General features: G+C 41.3%; 1 protein-coding gene across 12 annotated transcripts in view; it reads right to left on the bottom strand.

Moving 5' to 3' along the window:
* ZNF462 (zinc finger protein 462) overlaps positions 1-22,096 on the bottom strand; it is a 139,384-nt gene that overhangs the window by 87,142 nt on the left and 30,146 nt on the right. The window contains exon 1 of one of the 12 annotated variants that reach the window (XM_036022007.1): positions 14,376-14,418. The exons of the other annotated variants lie outside the window; for them this stretch is intronic. The gene's annotated coding sequence lies outside the window, so the exon portion shown is untranslated. Of the gene's footprint in view, positions 1-14,375; positions 14,419-22,096 lie in introns of those variants that run through there. 12 annotated transcript variants of the gene reach the window in all.

The raw sequence follows: 22,096 nt of genomic DNA, 5'->3' as shown, positions 1-22,096 counted from the left end.
ACTTCACTGAGCTCACTCACTGCAAACTCTACTGAGTCATTACAATCTAGAACCAGCTGTCCAAGAACTAACACGTCTTTCCATACTTATACTGTGCAGCAACTTCCTCTACATTCAAGGGAAAAGATAAATTATTCCTGCAGGAGAACAAAGTCCAGTAACACGTCCATGTAGTAAAAGAAGCCATGGCGGGAGGATTTTCTATGAAAGAATGTTCCTGCTGATAGCCTACTAAAATAACTTCTGGCAAGTCCAGCTCTGGACAGACGGAGCTTGCCGAGTGAGACGCAGATATTCACCTCTTCTTTCTTCCAGCAACTTATCCTTTTTCAATAAACATTGAACTGTGCACCAGAGTCTTTTCAGCTAACTAAGTCTCAATATTCCAGATACACAAGCTTTTTATGTCTAAGCACCAACCCAAATTGTGTGGAAGAGGTTGCTATCAGCTCTGGATCAAATTACAGCAGTCACTGAGGCCCCACCCCACTTCTTTCCGCACAGTCCATTAGACCTGAAAACAAATTTTTCCATGGTGCAGACGACTCCTGCATTTAGAACACTTCACAGGAAAAAAAAAAAAAAAAAAAAAAGCAGATCATCCAGTGTGCACGCCCCATCCCCCAAGCTTAGTCCTTTCATCTCAGCCAAACAAGCCACAGCTCTGCTGAATGTGTTTATCACACTTCCAAGAGATAGGAGCTCCTGCGTCACTGGAGCCCTAAGACTCACTAAGCTGCCCTCTCCTCTGAGCTTTGGGAGCAGCCATTTTAGCTCAGCTTCTCCGAGCACAACATGGCTTCGCTGGGACTCGGCTGGGCTGACAATCAGCAATGAACACTCAACGAGCAGGCTGGGCTCCTCCTAGGCTCTTCTCCCAACAAAGAATGAACTGTTCTCATTTCTTTCCGAAAAGCTGCACCTTTCTCTTCCTCAAATGTCATGCACCAAGATCTCCGAAGGTTCTATTATGCCATGATTGATAGGCTTGTCTGTGCGCCCCAGCAGAGAGAGCACTGGTTATTACCAAATGACCCTGGACCAGACCCTGGAGGACAGCAGGATTTGGGGGTGGGGTGGGGGAACCTCCAGAATGCCTTGGCTTCTTGGGAGTCGTCCTTCCACACACAGAAGACATACCATCCGACTCTGCTTGCCAGATTCCAAAGTCTAATGACCTTTGTTAATCACCAGCCAGTCTGTCTGCATCAGCAGACCCTGCCAACAGACACACCCTTCAACACAAAGGCTGTAGCTATTCCTTTTAAAAGAGGTTCTCTGAAAGCTCCATTGTGTAGCCCAGAGGAAAACAAAATCTCTTCCCTTCGAAACTTCAAGCCTTTAGAAATAATGCAACAAAAGCCCTTCTGCTGTGTGTCTTCTGGAAAGTTTGAGCCCGGTTTGCACAACATCAACAAAACATGACAGCTCTGCACAAGGAAAGCAGGGCACCTTCAGCATTAAGTCATCCACCCAGAGGTGAAATTCATCTCTCTAGGCAGTCCTCGAATACCTTGGTGTCTTCGGAAGCTGCTAAGGATTCTGAGTTCACGGGATGCAAACACAAACCAACAGCCTCCTTGTTCTGCTACAAAGGAGATTAGAGGGTTATGAGATGAGGGGGGAAAAAGCCACTGATTTGGAAAAAGAAGAGCTGATGAAAGTGATTTCCTAATGGGTTCTAGCTTTCATGTTGCAGCCTCTACCTCAAAAATAGCTCAGAGCCTTAGGAGAGGTTAATCTCCAGGCTGCTGAGAGAACCAGCACCAGGTACAGCCGAGTGGCCTTCAATCTGATGTCAGCACCGAGTACAGAAATGAGGAGATCGCCTCGTTTGAAAGCCATTTTGCCTTTGTGCACACGTATCTCCTGAAGACGCTGACAGAAGAAAACAGAAATTGCCAGCAGGGCCTGAACAATCAAAGAAACAGAAACTTGATGTGTTTATGAGGCTGAAGATGTACCCGTGTCCAAGAAGTGAGAGGAGGAGGAGAAGTAGGAAGTAGGGGAGGGGAGAGATGATGAAAACTGGGCCCGAGGACAGCCCAGCCATCATCCCGAGTACGTGTTTGCAGCAGATGGTAATCCTCTTGAGAAACCAACAACAACGAGGAAAAAGATGAGAAATAAGCTCTGCATAATTGACTGCTCCCTCAACCCAGAAAGAGCAGCAACCCTAAAAGCTTAAACTAGACCGATCTGCTACAAAATGATGATTTAAAATCAAAAGCCTTGATCTCATATGTGCTTACGTCGTTTAAAAACACTGTGATAATGAGATTAGCAATATTTTTCCCTCTCACTGACCAAATCAGCAAAATCAAAAGCAGAAGAAGCTTCTAAACTAAAAAGAAATGCCAGTTCAAAAGGTCATGAGGTGAATCTACATATCAAACAAGCACCAAGCACCTCCCTACCCTCCCATCTCTTATCCCCAATACAATTATTTCCATCCGGTGACTAGAGTCCATATACCACCCATGATGACACCAGCTGAGTGAATATGGATTCCTTCTCAAGTAACCGCACACCTAATGTCATTATAGTCCTCTTAACCTGAAACCCCTGGACCATTCTAATTACTCATTACTCTTCAGTTCTACTTATTATCCGTGTCAAGTTGTTCAATTTACATTTACAGTTTTGGGATTTCAAAATGTGGGGTTTTGATGGGAGCCCCCAATCCAATTTTTCATATTTGACAAACTCTTGATGTCGTATTTAAAGAAAATCCAAAGATTTTGTTAAAGGTTTGGAATATACACCTGAGAATGGGGAGAGGAAGGTTAGGGACATAGGCTGCTGCTATTTCTCCACCTGAAGGACACAAATTTGAATATATACCATCTGCCTACACACTTTCTGTGCTCAGAATTCCTGGGATCCATTACGCTTCTGTTTTCCTCCTGTGAAGGGGAAAGGAGATAATCCACAGCTCCATGGTGAGTCCTACCAGCTCACTGCCCAGAAGTAACTGGAAATGGGGAGGAGGCACCTTTGATATTGCACAGCGTTCTGTGCTCCTGACCCACACTTGCCTAGGTCAGTTTGGCCGGTACAGCTCTTTGTTTGCTTGGCCCAGGAGCAGAAACGTGGTCTTCAAGTCAAAATCCCAACTGTCTCCAGGAAGACTCTAAATAAACACACAGGCCTCGTCTGGTTCTAACCTGCTCTCTGACGGCAGGATTGCAGACCAGAAATAAAGCTGAGAGCACCCTAGCCACGGGAACTCAGCAGCAAACTAATTATAACCTTCAAAGCCTCTGAGAAACAGAACCAGAAACGCCATCATGCTTTTCCTCTGTCCACTCCAGAAACCTAGTTTCATTTGTAAGACACAGAACTCCCCAGTTCTCCTGAATAACAATTCTGATAAGAGGCTTTAGTGAGCATCTGTTGTTGCTGCCTTTCTTACTCCCCTTGACTAGGAACAATTATCCCAGGACAGGTAGTGGAATGCATAAACTTTGGAATAGTTCAGCTAGAAAACCAGAGAAATCAGGAGCTTCAAGATCTTTCTACAACTATATTTGCAGATCAGAAACTGTTGATGTGATGAAGTCAAAGAGCTGTGGGGTGTGTGGGGCGGTTAACGTTTCTATTTGCAAGCCCCAGGACCATGGGTTGGGAGGAATTTTCATGCTCAGGATGAAAAATGGAGAAGGGAAATCACTAATTAATCCACTTGTGAATGTTAGGTTGCTACTCTTAGCAACAAAGGGTGTTCTAACATATCGCTACTTATCCTTTACTCTCATCGTGGTTACAGTGGGAGTCCTAATAATTTAAAATGCAAATAGAGTCTCTCTCCCATATATTTTTTATAACCAATTTAATTTGAACTCAGATGTGAGCATGTGAACTCCAAATTAACAGGAGATCTTACTGGCAAAATAAACCAACAAAGAACACCCGAAACAAGCTACCTCCATCGATCCCACAGCATTTGGTACGACTATAGATCCTGGCTCACCATGTGGTGTCTTCAAGTGTCCTATCAAATGTTTATACTGTTTGCTACATGATCTAAGCCGTTCTGTGTACTCTTGGCAATTCACCACACTAATGAAAGGTTTAACATATCAGAGAGGATAAATAATTAAGGAATTCAGAAGGGAGACACAGCTGTTCTTCAAAACCAAATTTTCAGAAGAGAAAGAATTAATTTGCAACCACATATGGAACCCCCAATATAAGACCGAATTTAAACAGTAGCAGAGAAATACCATGAGACCCCGAATCTTGCCAATGCACGGGGCCTCTGTTCTACATGGTGGGCCCGGTCCATCTGTGGAACCTTGTACATTAGTGCAAAGTTTGAAGCAGGCAATCTGCAGGCTAATAACCCAGTCTCCTCCCGGCCGAGAATGCTAGTCTTCAGGTTATCTGTTTCAGTTTTGTAGTCCTGTATAAAGTTTTCAAGTATTACAGAGCATGTTGGAATAATAGTTCACAAGATAGCTTTGGGATCATCATTCAAATGAGATGAGCATCTAGAGACGTAATTCAAGTGACTACAAAAATGTCAGGTATGTAAATAAGAAGCAGTTCGGGCTGAGTGACCCGTTATGTAAGCAGGTAGTGAATGTCTGATACAGAAAGAGACAGTACATACCTTCTGGAGAATTCATGCATTCTTTTGCAATGATATAAGGCTAATTGAGGCCAACAAGCCAACAGGCAGTCTGCCAGCTCCCCTGTCCTTAGCAAAGGAAGCGTGTGATTTGAACAAGGAGATAAAAGAGGAGAAAAGGGACTAGAAAAGAAAGGGAGGAAGCAGGGCGGTATCTCAGTAGCTTCAGACTTTATTGTCTGCAAAGGGAACCTTCAGTTCACTAGATAACTCTAATTCTGAGAAGTGTCCTGACAATATGCTCCTTGAGAAACAAAACAAAATGCCTCCTTACACTCAAATTCTCAAAAGACAACCATGACAAATGAGATCTCAGCTCATCTTGTTCTTTCAAATGACGGAAAAACCATTCTTGCTGTTGACCGGATTCTCTGAAATGTCATGGTCCCGTCAGGAAGTTCCTTGGAAACTTTGAAACCATTCTTGCCCTAGCCTTTAGAACAAGAGATAACTGATTTCTCTCCCCTCGACAGCCAAACCTCACCCAAATGGCAGAGACAGAAAATCACCGTGTTCCTTTACAGACTCTTCAGAATGCTGGCTGGGTTTCTACAGGCACTTTTCACACTACAAGAACTCTCATTATAAAAATTGTAAAATTAAAGGGAAGTTGCAGATATGCTGCTGGGTCTTCATTACAGAACTGATTAAGACGCAGACTAAGCAGAAGCTATGGTGAAAGTCATCTTCCACGTCATGAAAGACCCAACCATGCACCTAGTCTTTCCCCGGTGGGCCTGACCTCAAGTCTTGGGTGTGTCTTCATGGCCATAACTGTTCCTGGCACGGAAGTGCTGGCCAGTCACACGAGGTTTAAGTTCTACACTTTCAGTGAATGAATCCAGAAACCATTTTTTAAAGAAGATTTTATTTATTTTTTAGAGGGAAGGGGAGGGAGAAAGAGGGAAAGACACGTCAATGTGAGAAACATTGATTGGTTGCCTCTTGCACACCCCCAACCAGGGACCTGGCCCATAACCCAGGCACGTACCCTGACTGGGAATCGAATGGACAACTTCTTGGTTTGTGGAATGACGCCCAAGCCACTGAGCCACACCAGCCAGGGCCAGAAACCATTTTAAACAATATACCTCGCTCTCAATTATCATTCAGAGGCAAAAACCCAAAATGATGTGTGGCTGGCATGTAGACAGTATAAGAAAGTTTTGCTACAACTTCTTTTATTTGGGGAGAAGCCCATAAATATCCCAATCTAATTCCTCTGAGAATTGCTCATCGCCCTGTACGCTCTTGCTTTGCTCAGAAAATTCAGCCAAGTCACTTCTCTTACATGAGAACTGTCCCACATTTGCCCGTATCAGTGGCACACAAGGCCTTGGTCCAAGCAACACAATGCCCATTCCAGTCTGATTTTTTATATCTGTCAAAACTGATTACAGAAGCCTGGCACCTCGGTTGGTCTGTCTGTCTGTCCTTCTCCAAACCACAGCTCCTGGTCTAACCACCCTGTCAAGATAAAGCCCTAAGCAGATGGGAATGACCGAGATTGTGTAAGATCATGACTGCTTTCAATTCTTTCTATAAGGAAATCATAACTCATCCCCCACCCCATGCACTCTTGACCTCCACCTGTAGCAGAAGCCGTTAGGTCACCCTTCCTCATAATTAAACTAACCAACAGGCCATTCAGATCCATTAGCTTTCCCACCCCCATTCCAAATTAATAGAACCTTACAATACGTAAGGCACAGTATGTATTTATATATGAGGTGGGCAGATACCCAAGAATTAGGATTTTTTTTTAAAAGATAGCTAAGGAATTTCTTTCCCCTTCACAATCCCCAATCTACTTTCAGCAACATTTACTCCTGAAAAAAATCACTGCACCACCCAAACTTCTAAGCAGGAAGTTAAGCCATTTGTCTGTCAACACAACAGTAGAATTGCTCACCGTGTACAAACACACTAGGGTGCTCAGGTACTTGGTCAAGCCCACATTCCATGAATCCTTAATGATAAACCCCACTTTTGCCCAACAAACTGAGGTTTTCCAGCTTATTCACTATCGGCCTGACAAGGGCACAGTGACGCCTCCCTAGCACGTTAAAGAATTTGTCCCCAGCAGGTGTGGTGACCCTGCCTGCCATCTTCACCTTGAGAGTCTTTTGAAGCCTTTACGTGAATCCTTTTGCTAAATGAGGAGGTTAGGTTATGATGTTCAACCTTTTTGTACAAAGGACATGTTTTACCTGATTTCCCTCTCAAATTCTGAAAGCTTTTTTTTTTTCCGGACTTAATTCACTCCCTTCCTTTTTATTATTGTTCAGAGACAAATGCCCAGTTTTACAAAGCTAACTCCTCATCATTCTAGTCTGGGCTCAAAGGTTCTCTCCAAGGGGTTTTCCTTGACGACTCTATCTATTATAATATTAGCCCACCCTCCCCACCCCCGTGGAATCCAATCCCCAACCCACAACTGATCACAGTCACTTTTTATCACCTTAGGGTGTTGCTTTACTTCCTTCACTGGTGACATGATACCTCTCTGTGGTCTGTCTTCCTCCCCTAGAACATAAGCACTCAGAGAGCAGGTCCATGCCTGGTTATTTGCACTGGTATCTTTAGCACTAGGGACACTTCACACCAGTGGCTACTCAGCAAATGTGTTGAATGAATGAATTAGAGTTTCTGAATTATAGGAGTCTAGCCAAACAAAATAAGATTTATCATGAGAGTTAGAATCTTCGACCCACCCAGTGGCAATTTTGTACCTTCTCTGTCCCCACCCCCAGCCCACAGCAGGGATACCTGGAAGTATCTGGAGACATTTTTGGTTCCGACAACTACAGTGGGGTGCTACTGGCATCTAGTGGGTGGAGGCCAGGGATTCTGCTAAATATTCCGTAACACACAGGACAGCCCCAACAATGAAGAGTGACTTGGTCCAAAATGTCAATAGTGCAGAGGTTGGAAACCTTGTCACGAGCAGTCTCTAGATATAAATGTGTTCAGTCTCTGCATGTAACCCACCTGCCCTTCTAAGCCTTCCATGGGATCCTGGCTGGGGAATCTCTGAATTAGATAATCAGCAAGTTCTTTCCTTAATGTAATGATCTTAGCATTCCATGTTTCTAAATTACTGTATCTTAGTAGCTTTTCATGTCATAAAATATCATGAGCTTTTAGTTTTACTTTTCTGATTTGGGTATTTCACTGAAAACTTTTCAAGAAAAGTTTTCTAAAGATAAGGCCTTTACACTGTTAATGATCCTGTGGGCTTTGTGGGGGAGGGGTCAAGGTCATTAAAAATGGTCAAGTTCTACACTTGGCATGTGGCTTTCAACTACAATTTCTGTGAAAAATATCATGCACATTTTCTCCTGTTCAACATGGAAAATTATCTTCTCTCAAATTGATGGGGCCCCAGGCTACTCAAAATTGCTTTTGGTTCTTGTGTCCCCAGGGGCCAGCATGGGTCTGGCCCTGAGGAGATCGGTGGTATGAATGAGAGCATGCCTGCCTGCTTTCCTGGAGAAAATTAACCAATGGCCCAATTCAAACTAAACGCTAAGGAAACTGAATAGTTCCGGAGAACCTCCATGACTGGAAAAACAAAGTGAAACCTAGTGCTACGTGACACTCCCCCCATTGCACCTAATGAAGTTCATGAAGCCACATCACAGTGATGACCTGACTGCTCATCTGTCCTTAATATTTGAGTAAGTGGCATCTTCCTTTTCCTCATCACCATCCATGGGGAAGGTGCTCTGGCTGCATCATCCCACTCACATCTTTATAACTCTGCTAAGCTACCTTGAACTGATACGATACTTGGACTTGTCACCTACGGCCACCCTTGAGACCATTTGATTGTCTTCCCTCTACAGAACCCTTTTAATTCTTGTTTGCAAGGATCTGGAAAGCCTGAGGAGCAATTCCCCCTTACATCTCGACATTCCTGAAACATTTCTAGTGGAGGGAAATATAACAACATTACGCAGTTAGCAGAGTTTCTCTCCTTTGCTTCCTTGAAAAGTACTGAAACAATATATGACTTGTGCTTTCCTTAAATCACATAGAAGAATTCATTCTAAAAGTTAATTATCTCTAGGCTCACAATGTCCATTAGTGAGAAGATATTAAAGACCATGTAGTCCAACCTGATTCAGCCTGTTCATTTTTCAGATAATGAAACAGGTCTCAGGAAAAATAACCTGCCCAAGGAAGGCTTCTGGAACATAAACACTCTGAAGCAAAAAAAAAAAAAAAAAAAAAAATCCTTTGAATTCCATAATTTGAGAATCAAGATCAGCAGTAAAGGTACTCTATAAATGTTGTTCAATTCATTAATAACTATTCCCACTTAAAACCCATGCCCATAAATTCTCATTAACACTAGTCTTTTTTTCCCTGAGGAGGCAGATTCCAGAATAACCCCCAGTATCTCCTCTGCTCTGAATTCTGCACTCAGGAGAGTAACTGAAAAAGTGCAGAATCTATCGTCTGCCATTTGGCTGTTCAAAGATCTTCTTAGGCATGCAAGCGGTGTGCTCATACTTTGGAAAGACATTTGGAAGACTGAAAGTTGCTGACAAAGGTATACACCGACGAACAAGAGCTATAACACTGAATTATCTTTCTTCAGAATCCAACCTCACAGAATCAGAGCAAGGTTATATAGTAGCTTTATGCCTGCCAAATCTACCCCATGAGGAACATCGCCTTGTTTCTTATGGAAAGTGTGCACTGCCAACAAAGTCACTGAAGGGGCTGGCTGAATGGGCCTTAGGGGTTTATCTGGAAATATCAGGGTCAGTTCATTTAAAACAGAAAGGAGAAGAGCAGTCAGTCCCTCAAACGCCTGGCAAAAAAGCCAGCCTTCTCATGGCACAGCTAGTGAGTGGCTCAGACCAGTAATTCCAGAATATTGTTGATACTGCATTTCACTTCGAATTACACACTGTGTTCTGAAACCAACCACAAGTCGTGGTATTTCACCACATTTACAAATACATGTATCTATTTATATGTTTATTTATCCTTTATTGATCTATATTCCTAGTAGATATTGCTGTCTATTTGTTGATTATAGAAAAGCAAAATGTATCAGAAATTCTCTCCATAACGGTCTCTTCTAAAAGAGTCCCTTATGGTAATGAAGAGGATGGTTTAGAAATCAAAGAAGGTGCTGAGACCTGCATGTTTGGTCATGTTTTTCCTCCCTGTAGAAAGAAAACTTTTACCTACATTTTTTTTTTTAAATTTTTAGAGAAGGAAGGGAGGAAGATAGAGAGAGAGAGAGAGAAACATCAATGTGTGGTTGCTGGGGGTCATGGCCTGCAACCCAGGCATGTACCCTGACTGGGAATTGAACCTGTGACACTTTGGTTCGCAGCCCGTGCTCAATCCACTGAGCTATGCCAGCCAGGGCTTTTTACCTACATTTTGAAGGTCCAAGGAATTCCCATCCTTTAAGACAATAGTTCTCAAAGAGGGGTCCCTAGATCAAGCAGCATCAGGATTACCCAAGAACTCATTACAAATGTAAATTCTCACCTTCTACTCTAGAATTAATGAATCACAAACTCTGGGGGGTAGGGCCCAGTAATCTGTATTTTAACAAACCTCAGGATGATTCTGGTGCCCACTCAAGTTTTAAGATCAAGCTCAAGACTTTCTTCCTGTAAGAAATGGTCCCTAAGACCACCAGCGAGAATGGTATAAGTCCCCTAAAGCTCCATCACACTGGGTACCATACTTGCGAGTGTGCTGTTGATGGAATGTGATGCTAGCTATGAGGTCTTTCAAGAGCCTAAATGAAGGACTAATGTTTACAAATATGTCACTCTTTAGCCCTTAGTGGGAAAATACGAAGTTGCGGAATCCAGCCCCAGAAGCTAGGAGGAGCACACTTCCGAAAGAGAGCTATGAGTAGAGACTCCTTAATGTGATGCTGCAACTGATGTTCATCTCCCTTTAAAACCTCAGAGCAGTTCATGACACGGTGTCCTTGATATTTCTAAAGTGGGACATGGCAACCCATGAGGAAAGAACTGGAGTATTTTATCCAGAAAACAATAAGAGTTTGGGTACATCTTCAGGACCCTAGACTCTCCTGTGACAGGAGGGTCTCATGATAAACAAATTCCTATTAGAAAACACCTCCAAAGTTGGAGTGGTTATTGTGCCTATCACAGTGAAGGTACAGAGCAGAGTTAAATCCACAGTGAAAATTAACATCTGAAAACAGAGACGTGCTTGGAAATCCCGTAAAAAAAGCTTTAAATTTAGTAAGAGACTTCTGGGTAAAAAATGGTGGCAAATCGTCTCGAAATGCAAACAAAGGTTTGGCTGGAGGAAAACAAAAACAGAAAAAAAACATTTGGCTACACCAAACCAACAGACCAATGGGCCCTTCATATCGAAACCAAGACTTAAAACTAAGAATCAGAGTTCAGAGATAAAATCTTCAACTGTATCCTACCCAGGAAACTAGCCATGATTTTGTAGACTACTGAAGGGGCTATAAGAAGAAAGAGACCATTAAGATGCAAACTCAGGAAAGCAGAATTAAGCAGGACTTAAAGGAGGACATTTAAAGAGATATTACCCTCATTGTTTAGGAATCAAGAGAGATTTCTGATAAAGATAAGTAAGTTAGGAAAAAAAAAACTAATGGGAGGGAAAAGGGTGACAGAAAGAAACTGAGCACAGAAAAGCCCCATGAATTATTTATTTTGATAGAAGAGGGCACAGAAAAAAATTATCCACAACAATTAACAGAGGTACTAGAAGGCAAGAGATCAAAGATAAGACGAGACATCAGAATGAGATGAAAGGGCAGCTGGCATTTGAAGAAAGAAACTGAGGACCAAAATAATATTGCAGAACCAATAAATATATTAAAGTAATAACAGGTAAAATCCACAAACCAAAAACAAAGTTGATGATGTAGAAAAAGTCTTCAAAAACCTGACAAAATGCAGAGGAAAGGGACAAGTAGATGAAAGCAAGTAGAGAAGATGACAGACAAGAAGGTTTGAAAACAGATCCAACATACAGATAAAAGGTATTCCAGAAGCAGGCAGCAAAACAAAGAGGAAAAAACAAAACAAAACAAAAGTCAAATCTGTGATAGAGGAATAGCTGATGTTCCAGGAAAAAAGGTACAGAGAATCATCAAAATGGAGACATCTTGCTAAAGTAATAAAGTGTTAAAAATGAACTTTGAATTCTGTAAGATCAAGATATTTAAAAATTAATCAATTATGGAGGAAAAGGTCAGGCAGCCTCTGACTTGTACTCAGTAACATTCATTGACAGAAAGCAGTGAAGGCCCGAGAAAGACTGAGCAAGACATCTGAGCATTCACTTCCCAGCTAAGTTCCCAACAATCATGTATAAGAGGAATAATAAGGCATTTTCCATTCAGCATACAGTCAGGGAATACAGCAAATTATTAACTCTTCTTCACAATCTATTCAGTGATGTATTATCATCATCGAACCAAGAGAAGACTCAAAATCAATCCAGATCTCGAGAACAGGAAATTTAGCGGCAAGGAGACCATGTGAGAACTGAATCCACTTACCTTGAGAACGAAGATTGAACAATTTATAATAATTGCAAACCAAAATTATAATCCCTTAAGTGTAATAAATATAACAACAACAAAGTATCTCATATAATAATAACAACAACACTAAAATTATGTAGAATTGGAAAAAACCCCTCAAGAATAGTAACAGAAATAAAGAGGTGGGGCTAGGGAAGCATTAGAGGAAATATATACATCTAAGTGGGAGACTATCCTCAACTTTAATACTTGATGTTATTTCTTTCTGAAGTAAAAAATAAAAATCCCCAAAAAGAGGTATGAGCACATAAAGTTTAAAATTTAATTAGTAATAAAAATAAAAACAAGGCTATATAGCTTTTAATTTGTTTAATCAAAGAAAACACAGACCATGTAGTAAAAGACAGAGGACAAAGGAAATTGCACAGAAATATATGAGCAAGTGCAAAAAATTAATTAGAATCAAGTATATATATATATATATATATATATATATATATATATTATATCAATAAATGTGAATTAGAATTAGACGAAAACTCCTGAGGAAAATATCCCTAGAAGAGGTTCAAAAACAAACTCTAATTGCATTTGTCTACAAGAAACCCACGTATACAAAACAACACAAAAAGTTCAAAAGTAATAATATGATCAAAGATGTATCAAGAAAAGGTAAATAGAGATTATGATAAATATTATTTATGGTTAAATTCAAGACAAAAATGTTTGTAAGTTAATTCTGAACTTTCACAAAAAAATTAAGGATAACAATCAGAAAATATCCAGAAATGTAAAGCAAAATAAATTACAATTTTAAAAGTTTAAAGATGAATATTTAATAATGCAAAGATGTACAATCCACAATAGAGATTTATCATATTATGGCCCCCCAACATCAAATAAAGTAAAAAAATGGCAAGAGACACAAGAAGAAACAGACAGAAATACTTAACAGATTAAATGAAGATATGCAAGTAAGGACAGAATTAACAGAATTGACTTAAAAGACACATTTCAAATTCCATATCACAGAAATAGAAAACACATTTTCATTTCAAGCAACTGTGGGACATTTACAAAGTTTTTCAAATGCCCACGGAGGTTTACAAGAGTCTATAATGCCAGAATTAAGAGATAATAAATTAGTAATAGAAAAAAACAGTTCATCATTTCTACTTACGAGTCAACAAAACTTGTGGGGGAAAGGAAACAGAACATCGAAACACCTGGAAAAGAGATTTAACATTTTCCTAAACAATTTCTGCAATAACCGAAAATAAAACCTCAACAGTTGAATGTGACTTTTAAAATACTATGTATATAAAATGTGAAGTTTGCTAAAAGCTGTACTTACAGGAAATTTCATAGCTTTATAAAAACTATAAGTGAAGAAATAATACTTCTTACAAATCAAGAAATAATACTAAAGAAATTAAACATCTTACTCAAGTAAGAAGAAAAAGGAAAAGAAAAAGGAAATGGAAGGATTTAATTAAGATAAAAATCAGGAGTCAAAAAATCAAAAAGCAATAAAACTAACAACCACTCATTTAAAAAATTCTGTATACAATTAATTTAGCCTAATAAGGAAAAGGGGGTATGGTAAGGACAAAACACAAATCTAAAAAAATTAAGGGTTAAGAGGTAGAAAAATTCACAAATGTATAGGAAATTAAGTTATAATTGTAAAATGACTATGTATAACTTATGATAATACTTGTAAACCTAAACGTAATAGATGACTGTCTAGAAATCATCTAGAAAATTCCCAACCTTCTATCTGCCTGAATCCACGTTCCTTCCCAACTTCTCTTTGCGTCCTTTCAAACTGGTGTCCCTGCAAATTCAGTTTCAGCTCTCCCCAGTTGTCTGGTGTCTGCCGGTCTTCCACTCTGCTCTGTCTCATTGAAAAGAGGAAGAGGTTTCCATCTTCTGTCTGCCTTTCCCTTCCTCATCGCCATGGATACCCATCCCCCCTCCCTTTTTCACAATGGAAGGCATGCTCCCAGTCCCCATTACCTAAGGCTGATTCCTCACCGTGGGCTCCTCCTGATCCAATCCTCTCCATGCTCATTTCCGACCACACCTGATCTGCATGTTTCGTTTTCTCTCTGACTACCAGCTACGTTCTTCCCATCTTAAACTCTCACTCATACAGGAGGAATTCTCCCCCACCCCCACACACAGATAAGCACACCCATTCACCCCAGGTCCCAGGTCCCTCTGGCCTATCTGCTTCCCTGGGAAACTGGAAAAACAGAAGTACACATTCAAACCCATCTAGGGTTGAATCCCAACTCCATGGTTTGTGAGCTATAGGAATCCTTGACAAACTACAATTCCCCAAATCTCTATTTCCTCATCCATACAAAAGGATCCTTATTTCATGGGGTAGTTTGTGTGGAATAATCTGGATAGTGAACATAAAGCACTTGGCAGTTTCTGGCATATAGGAAGACTTAATTATAATTGCCATTTTTACAATTGATCCTCCTTTCCACAGGCAAACTGCTTTCACGTTCCTTAACTTCCTTCAATCTTCTACATCTGGCTCTTGTAACTACTATTCTGCTACAAGTTCACCACAGTCAAAGACAGCCTCCTTAGGACCAATGAAAGGATACTTTTACTATCTAACTTCCACACCATTCCCCACCATAGCCCACACTCTCCCTGAAGACCTGACCCCACACCCCCAACACCACCAATCTGCATCCATCTTTCAGTCTCAATTCAGACTGGGGTTCCTCAACATCAGCAACACCGACCTTTGGTTTAGGTCCAGATCATTGTTGAGGTGGAAGCTGTCCTGGAAGACAGCAGCATCATGGCCTGTACCAGGCTAGAGTCCAGTAGCATCTCTCTCTTCCACTCCCAATCACCCTAGGGGGAACAGCCAAAATGTTTTCACTGGTCTCACTAAAGACACTGGGGGGTGCTGGGTGGACCGGGGATAATCATCCCTGGTGGAGAACCACATCCCCTAGAAAGCTCTGCCTGGCACCCCAGGGCTGGGTTGAGGCCCTTCCCCGGGTGGTCCTGAACCTCCCAAGCATTTTTTGCACAGCATAAGCTGCCTAATTGCCTGTCTCCCCACACTGACCTGTAAGGTCATTGAAAACAGGGACTGTGGGATGCTCAAGCCCAGCACTGGCCAGTGTCTGGAACCAGCACACTTTTCTTCCACCACTTGGAAACATACTTATTATATAAGCATACCTTAACAGTGATTTTTCAAGGGAAGAAAACCCATGCACACTAAACACAAACGTTGACTGTAACATGCATCCCTTAAAAAAAAAAAAAAAGTGTGCCATTGCACCCAAGAAATAGCAATCAGGCCAAACTGATGGGCTGTATGTGTTTGTGTGAGAAATGGGGTGGGGTCAGGGGGAGAATGGGGGATTTTGGTGGAGGAGCTGAAGATCAAAATTAGAGACAGGCTTTAGCTTCGGTCCATATTGCCAAGAGTTAAGGGCCTGGCTTGTGACTGGAGGCTATTCTAAGGTAGATCAGCAGGACCCTTCTGCTGGCCTCTTTCCCACTTGTATTCTCAAGCACAAGTCATCTCCTTCCCTAATTTCAGCACTGTCCCTGTCTGAAGACTTCCCGGCTGATTTGGGATTTTTGAATTTAATGATATGTTTCTCCCTTCATCCTCCCTTTCTCATATCCTTGTGCACATTATTATGCTCCTTACACTGTTCCTGCCTCTGGCGATGAAATTTCAGACAAAGAAGACTGTCCTTACAAAATACTGCTTTCACTCATAAAGCAGTAACCGCATTCCAGAAGGCTGGTCTATTTAGGAGATGAGAAATGTCAGGACTGAAAAGAACTGGTCTCCAAATGGAACTACTCAAAAAAAGCAAGTCTTTAAAGACCCACATGCTAAAAGCAGAAGGAGGTCACCGATGGCCAAGGGTCAGCGCAGCACCGGCAAAGCTCTGCTCACCAAAGGTAAGAACCCCAGACACCCGGCCCCTACACCTGCATTGCAAAGCCTGTGCTTGTCCTTAAGGAATTCTTAAGAGAAGTATTCCTTAACATTTACAGATGGTGAAAAGCTAAGTTGTAAAACAATGCATAGTCTGTTGCTATTGAAATAATGATGGTAATAATATTATGTTAGTATACAGGTACAGGAAAACAATCAGAAGATATATCCCCAAACTCTTGAGAGTGACATTTTCCCTGGGAGTGGAGTTCAAAAGGACTTTCACTTTCTCTGAATTCCAACTGCTATAATGTTTGTATTTTTTTATTAGTATGTTGGTTTTACAAGCTGGAAATTATTTTTAAAGTTGAAGTGTTTTTAGAGAAGTAAGTAAACCAGCTAAATAGTCTCCCTTTTAAAAAAAAGTCCCCAGGTCCAACAAGTCAGCCTGCATTTTAGGAAAATGTGTGGGTGTGTGAACACTTTGGTGTTTAAATACTTAATATGTGTCCACACAATACCGCGGCCACGTGAACAGAAGAGGCACAGCCAAGACTGACCACAGAACACGAACGGCCTGTTAGCAAATGGACCAACTGTCAATGCTTTGCTAGCTCTGTCAACTTCGGACAGGGGCAGGTGTGTCCCATACTATTTAGAGAAAGCAAGGTTTACCAGAAGCACGTATTTGAACACAAGCTTTAATCACCTGGTGGATCCCCCTGACTGACCATCCCATCCAAGGATCAGTTTTATTCCGTGAAGCCCTACAGGACAAAGCTCTGACCTGAAGGGACTATCCACTTTACCTTATACCCCCCAACACGTAAAAATGTCTTAAATGTCTCTCCAGGAAATATCAGAAACAATATAATCCATGACCCCCTGGAGGTAGATGGGAGCCAGGCATGACCACCTCACCCTACAACTGAGATAAGGTAGGAAATCTGAGACTCAATGAGGTCAAGTCTGGCTTAGAAGTGTCCTGCCTTTGCCAAGGTCCACTTCATCACACATCTTAGACTGGTGAAGAGGGAAACATGGACCTGGTGCTCTCTGCCTTCATTTAAAAGAAAAATCATTTTCAGATGGGCCCAAAATGCATATTTATTGATCAGCTACTGTGATCTAACACCATCCCTTGACTGAACATGTGAGTGCCTACTAGGTGGCTGGTATGGTTCTGGACATGGAAGAAAAGCAAAAAGGCAGGCAGAAGGCATGCTCTTTCTCCTGAAAGTTAAAATATAGTTGGGACAAGACTAATGAAAAAATCCAACGATGAAGAATTCTAAATACTGTATAATGAAGTGTGGATTGTTATGGTACAGTTTCCAAGTACAAAGATAATTAGGACAGCTGGGAAAGGAAAGGACGTGGTGGGTCCCTGGGTTTGATAATGAATGTTCTTGAAAGCTGGGCAGCCAGCCTGGGTCAGTAGAACTAGGGGAGGTTTTAACAAAGAAAGATAATGGGACCTCACCCTAGCAGTTAGAATGCAGCTTTATCACCTCCCACCTGACCTCAGGCAAGATGCAAAACTGCTTTCTCACCTGTATAATAATGGGACTAAAAATATCCACCTCACCCGGGATTAAGTAAGATAACATCTATGGAGTCTCAAATGTCAGATCCTTTCCTGCCTCCATTGGGAACTCTTATCATCCTTAATCAGAGGAATGTGATATAATGAAAGCTGTGTCCTTTCAAGATTATTTTGGCACCACTGGGAAGAACTTATGGGGGCTGGGGAGGGGTGGGGTTAGTGGTGAGACACAAGCTGCTAAAGCAGCTGCTGAGATGGTCCAGGGATGAGGCAAAGCAGGATGGGGCCAGGAAGATGCACTGGAGTGAAGAGGAGGAGGTCAAAACTAAACAGTCTTGAGAAGGGAGAAGCGACACTGGCTAATTCTGTCTGTGAGCTCCACCTAATAACCAGGTCGCCAGTTTCCGACTCATCAACAGTCACTAATGAGATGTGGTCGGAGCTCAAGTTTGTTTGTGGTTTTTTTAAACATATGTCAAGAACAGTTAGATCTTCAGTGATATATATTTTTTAAAAATTATAGTTTTGATAGGGGGTTTCAACTCCATTGTTAGAAGATCAGTGCCAATGAAAGTGTAGAGTATCACCCAAGAACTTTAAGAAGCAACAGTCCTTCGGTTGGAATACTTTAACCAGATGGCTCTTTGGAGAAAGTGCATCAAACCTATGATAATGGCATTCTTACATACTTTCTATTGAACTAGTAATGAACTAGATAGCAAGGAAATTACCTGGAACAGCAATGTCAGGAAGAAATATAATGTAAGCTATATATGCAACTTTAAATTTTCTAGCAGCCAGAATCAGGTGTAATTAATTTCAATAATAGTCCATTTTAGCCTGGTATCAATATATCCAAAATATCATTTCAACACATAATCAATACAAACGGAGTAATGAGATATTTTATAATCTTATTTTTTCCCCTACTTAAGTCTCAAAATTCAGTGTCTATTTTAGACTTAGAGCAACATCTCCTTTCTGACCAGGCATATTTCCAATGCTCAACAGACCCACGTGTGTCAGGAATACTGTCCTGGGCAGTGTAGACAAAGGTAACCTTTAAGGATCCTTTTGAACAAAGTATCCATTCGACAGAGTTTTTCGTTGGGACTCACCTTGAGGTAGTCACCTACTGCAGGTGAACATCTGGAGAGACGCAAAATGCTAAACTGATCACACCTGTTCCCTGGCTCACAGCCCGGCAATACCTTTACTTTTTCTTAAGATACAGACTAACCACTTAGGGACCCCTCCCATTCAAAAACACAAGTCTGTCACACCAAATTTTATGGATTCTTAAAATAATATCGTGGTATCTTGTCTGTATAATAATAGAAATACAAAGACCTTCCTCAAAGCATGCTGTATCTACCTACACTGTCAAGCTGGTCGTTTTCACAGTGCACCAAGCCCAGAGATGATCTGTCTGAAAAACACCTTTACCAACAAGGGCTTTTTCTGAACTTGAGAGTTAGCCTGCCTAGCAGGACCAGCAGGGTAGTTAAGAACACGGGCTCGAAGCCCACTCGCCTGAGTTTGAATACAGTTATTAATGAATTGTCTGAGCTTGGTAAAGTGTATGGCCTCTCTATGCCTCCATTCTCTCACCTGTAAAAAGTGGTTAAAAAAAAGTAGTACTACTTCACAGGATCATAGTAAGGATTAAATGAAGTGATACATATAAATTATCTGGGCATATAGTCTGTTGCTGTAATTCTTAGCCATTATTTTCATGGACTTCTCCAGTCCTCCAGAAACGCCGGTGCCGTGTGTCCCAACAACCGCAGAGAAGTCTGCAGGCAGTGTTGCACAACGAACAGCGCAAAGCTGGCCTGCGTTCACATCACCTCATTGACACCTGACACTGATGTGACCACATGCAAATGACTTAACCTGCCTGAGCCTGTTTTTTCATATGCTAAATAGGAAAAACAATAAAATTATATCCATTGCACAGTAACACGGTGAAGATTCAATTAGACAACAAACACAGTCACTAATCTGGCCCTAGAAAATAAAGTGCTTGCCTTCTCTGGAGTAGCATTAGCATCTCCCCCTTCCCTTCTCCCTCAGAGCCCTTTTGCTCTGAACTCATCAGTTTGGGGAGGGGTTGGGATGTTTATCATCTGAGTGAAGTAAAGGCAATGGGAAACTGTAATGACAGGACTGTTTACTCTTTATCTTCCCATGTCTTTAATCATCATGTTATCTTCCCAAATCATTAATCATGTTATCTTCCCAAATCTTTACCTCGTCCTTAATCATCACCAAAACCCATCCCACACCGCAAGCCAGCTTGGCCACTTGCTCCGAGGAGGACTGTTCTATGAAGAGAATGGTGATTTCCCTCAACGGTGACACATCCTCACAAGGTTAGAGGATGTCTCCTGAATATCCCCAACTTCCTAAAAGGTTACAAAGCATTTGTTATTCATGGGTGAGTCATCCTTGGAGTACTGGAAAGGGCTGGTCAGAAGACAAGCTTTGGGATTTTTCTCCTGGCTTTCAACCAGCTGTGACTTTGGGGAAGTCACTTGACCTCAGTGGGCTGCAGAGAGCAAATCTGGCTTCATGAAGTTGTTGTGGAGAACAACTTTGTCTAATGAATACTGAGAGTCCTCGGTCTAATTTTTAAAGAGCTTTGAACATCAATGCAAGGCAGGGATTAGTTCTCTAAACCTGACTTCCACACTTCTGTGTGTTAGTAGTATATTTGGGGCATTTGTCCTGCAATATAGAAGGGAACTCTCACTTTATATGACCTGTGACATCTCCTACCTTCTTTCCCAGTTCCAAAGTCAGAACAGGAGTAGAGGTCCAGACCTCTGACTTGGAGAGCAAGAATAGAATGAAGCAAAGGAGAGGAGCCTGGGGCCAGCGTGACTCATGGCCGTGGAATTCATTAACCAGTGAAAGGCTCTGTGCATTTCTCTTTCATGTCAAGTCTCTGGGTTAGCAAGGTACACATGACAGATGGAAGAAAAAAGCATATTTCTTTGTAGACCAAATATTATTTTTAAATGCATACGTACATGCGCATGTGTCTGTGTATGCCTCCAGATATGAATGCAAAGATCTAAGCAAATCATTCCTTTATTAGGTTGTACAAAACCAGAGACCAGCTTAACGTTTTGAGAAAAAAGGTGTTTTAGAAAGTATGGCATTTCTTCCAGGTGTCTTTTTCTCCACTGCCTCAAAATTTGGCAAGTTAAACCCCATAAATTCTTTGACATGATTAAAATTTTTAGTAAAAAGTTTCAGTGAAGAGCAAAAGAACTCCTTAGGTAAGCCATTGAAATTCTCAAGCATTGTATGACTCTGAAGTTGTGATATTACTGGGTGGGGCACAGGGATATGCGGGTTGTATGAAAAGCTTACTGACTCCAGAATTTTGAAAAAAATTAAAATAAAAAAATGGTCAAAAACCCTAAAGCAAATAAAGCCTGTATTACATGCTCATGTATAGAACTACCTAAACTTCTAAGTTGCACATTTATTAAATGGGTACCAGGATTATACTAGAATAGGAAGCGACCTCAAAGTGGACATTCCAAATACCTTGTGCGTGGCCTTTCTCACACAGCTGTAGTTATACAACTCCATTAAACCAGCTGCTAATAATTTTCAAATGGTCCATTAGTTCTACCAATGACCTTGGCCCACTACCAATTTCACACCTCATCTTCATGTCTTAATCAAACAGCCTCAAATGGAATCTCTTCCTCATTCAACAGAGAAATGTTTTGAAGAATGATTGTTGATCAGGTAACTTCTTTGTCATTAGGGAATTTGTATAATGTGGACTTGAACCTACAAACCCCCATCTTCCTGAAAGGAAAATGATCCTTCTGAGATGTCCTTCTCTAAGGCAAGGTGAAAAACTAACCGCTCCCCCCACCACCACACCCCCACCCCCGCCCCTTTTTGAACAGAAGAGGATGCATGGATGGATCTCTCAGGCCTCTGGAAAAGTCCCTCAGATGTGCTTGATCAACAATGGGAACTCATCCAGAGCAAAAAAATGCCAGGAAAATATATCCTAAACTCCTTCAGATTAAATCTAAGAGAACATCACTTTCTCTATAATCAAGGGTGTGGAGAGGAAAAGAACTTATAAAAGTGATTTCATTTTCAGATGTGATTTATTAATGGGGCTGAAGATGATTCTGAGAGAAATCAAAACCATGAAAACAAGAGTGCCAAGACTAAAAGGAATGTCCTTTTCCTTAGGCTTGGAAACGAAACTATTTTTCTCTCTCGTGACCATCTTAACTTCAAAAGCAGAAGCAAGGAATTTCAATCCGTATGGAGCTCCGCTGGCTGCTCACTGTGTTTCCATTCTTTCCACCGAGAAGGGGAAAGGCTGCCCATTGTGTGTCTCCGCCAACAAAGATGAGAAGAAAAAGTCACTTGTTTTTAAATTTTTAGAGGACACAGATA

Source organism: Phyllostomus discolor, chromosome 3 (assembly GCF_004126475.2).
Source record: "Phyllostomus discolor isolate MPI-MPIP mPhyDis1 chromosome 3, mPhyDis1.pri.v3, whole genome shotgun sequence".
Classification (NCBI taxonomy): Eukaryota; Metazoa; Chordata; class Mammalia; order Chiroptera; family Phyllostomidae; genus Phyllostomus; species Phyllostomus discolor.
This window is presented reverse-complemented; position numbering and strand designations above follow the sequence as displayed.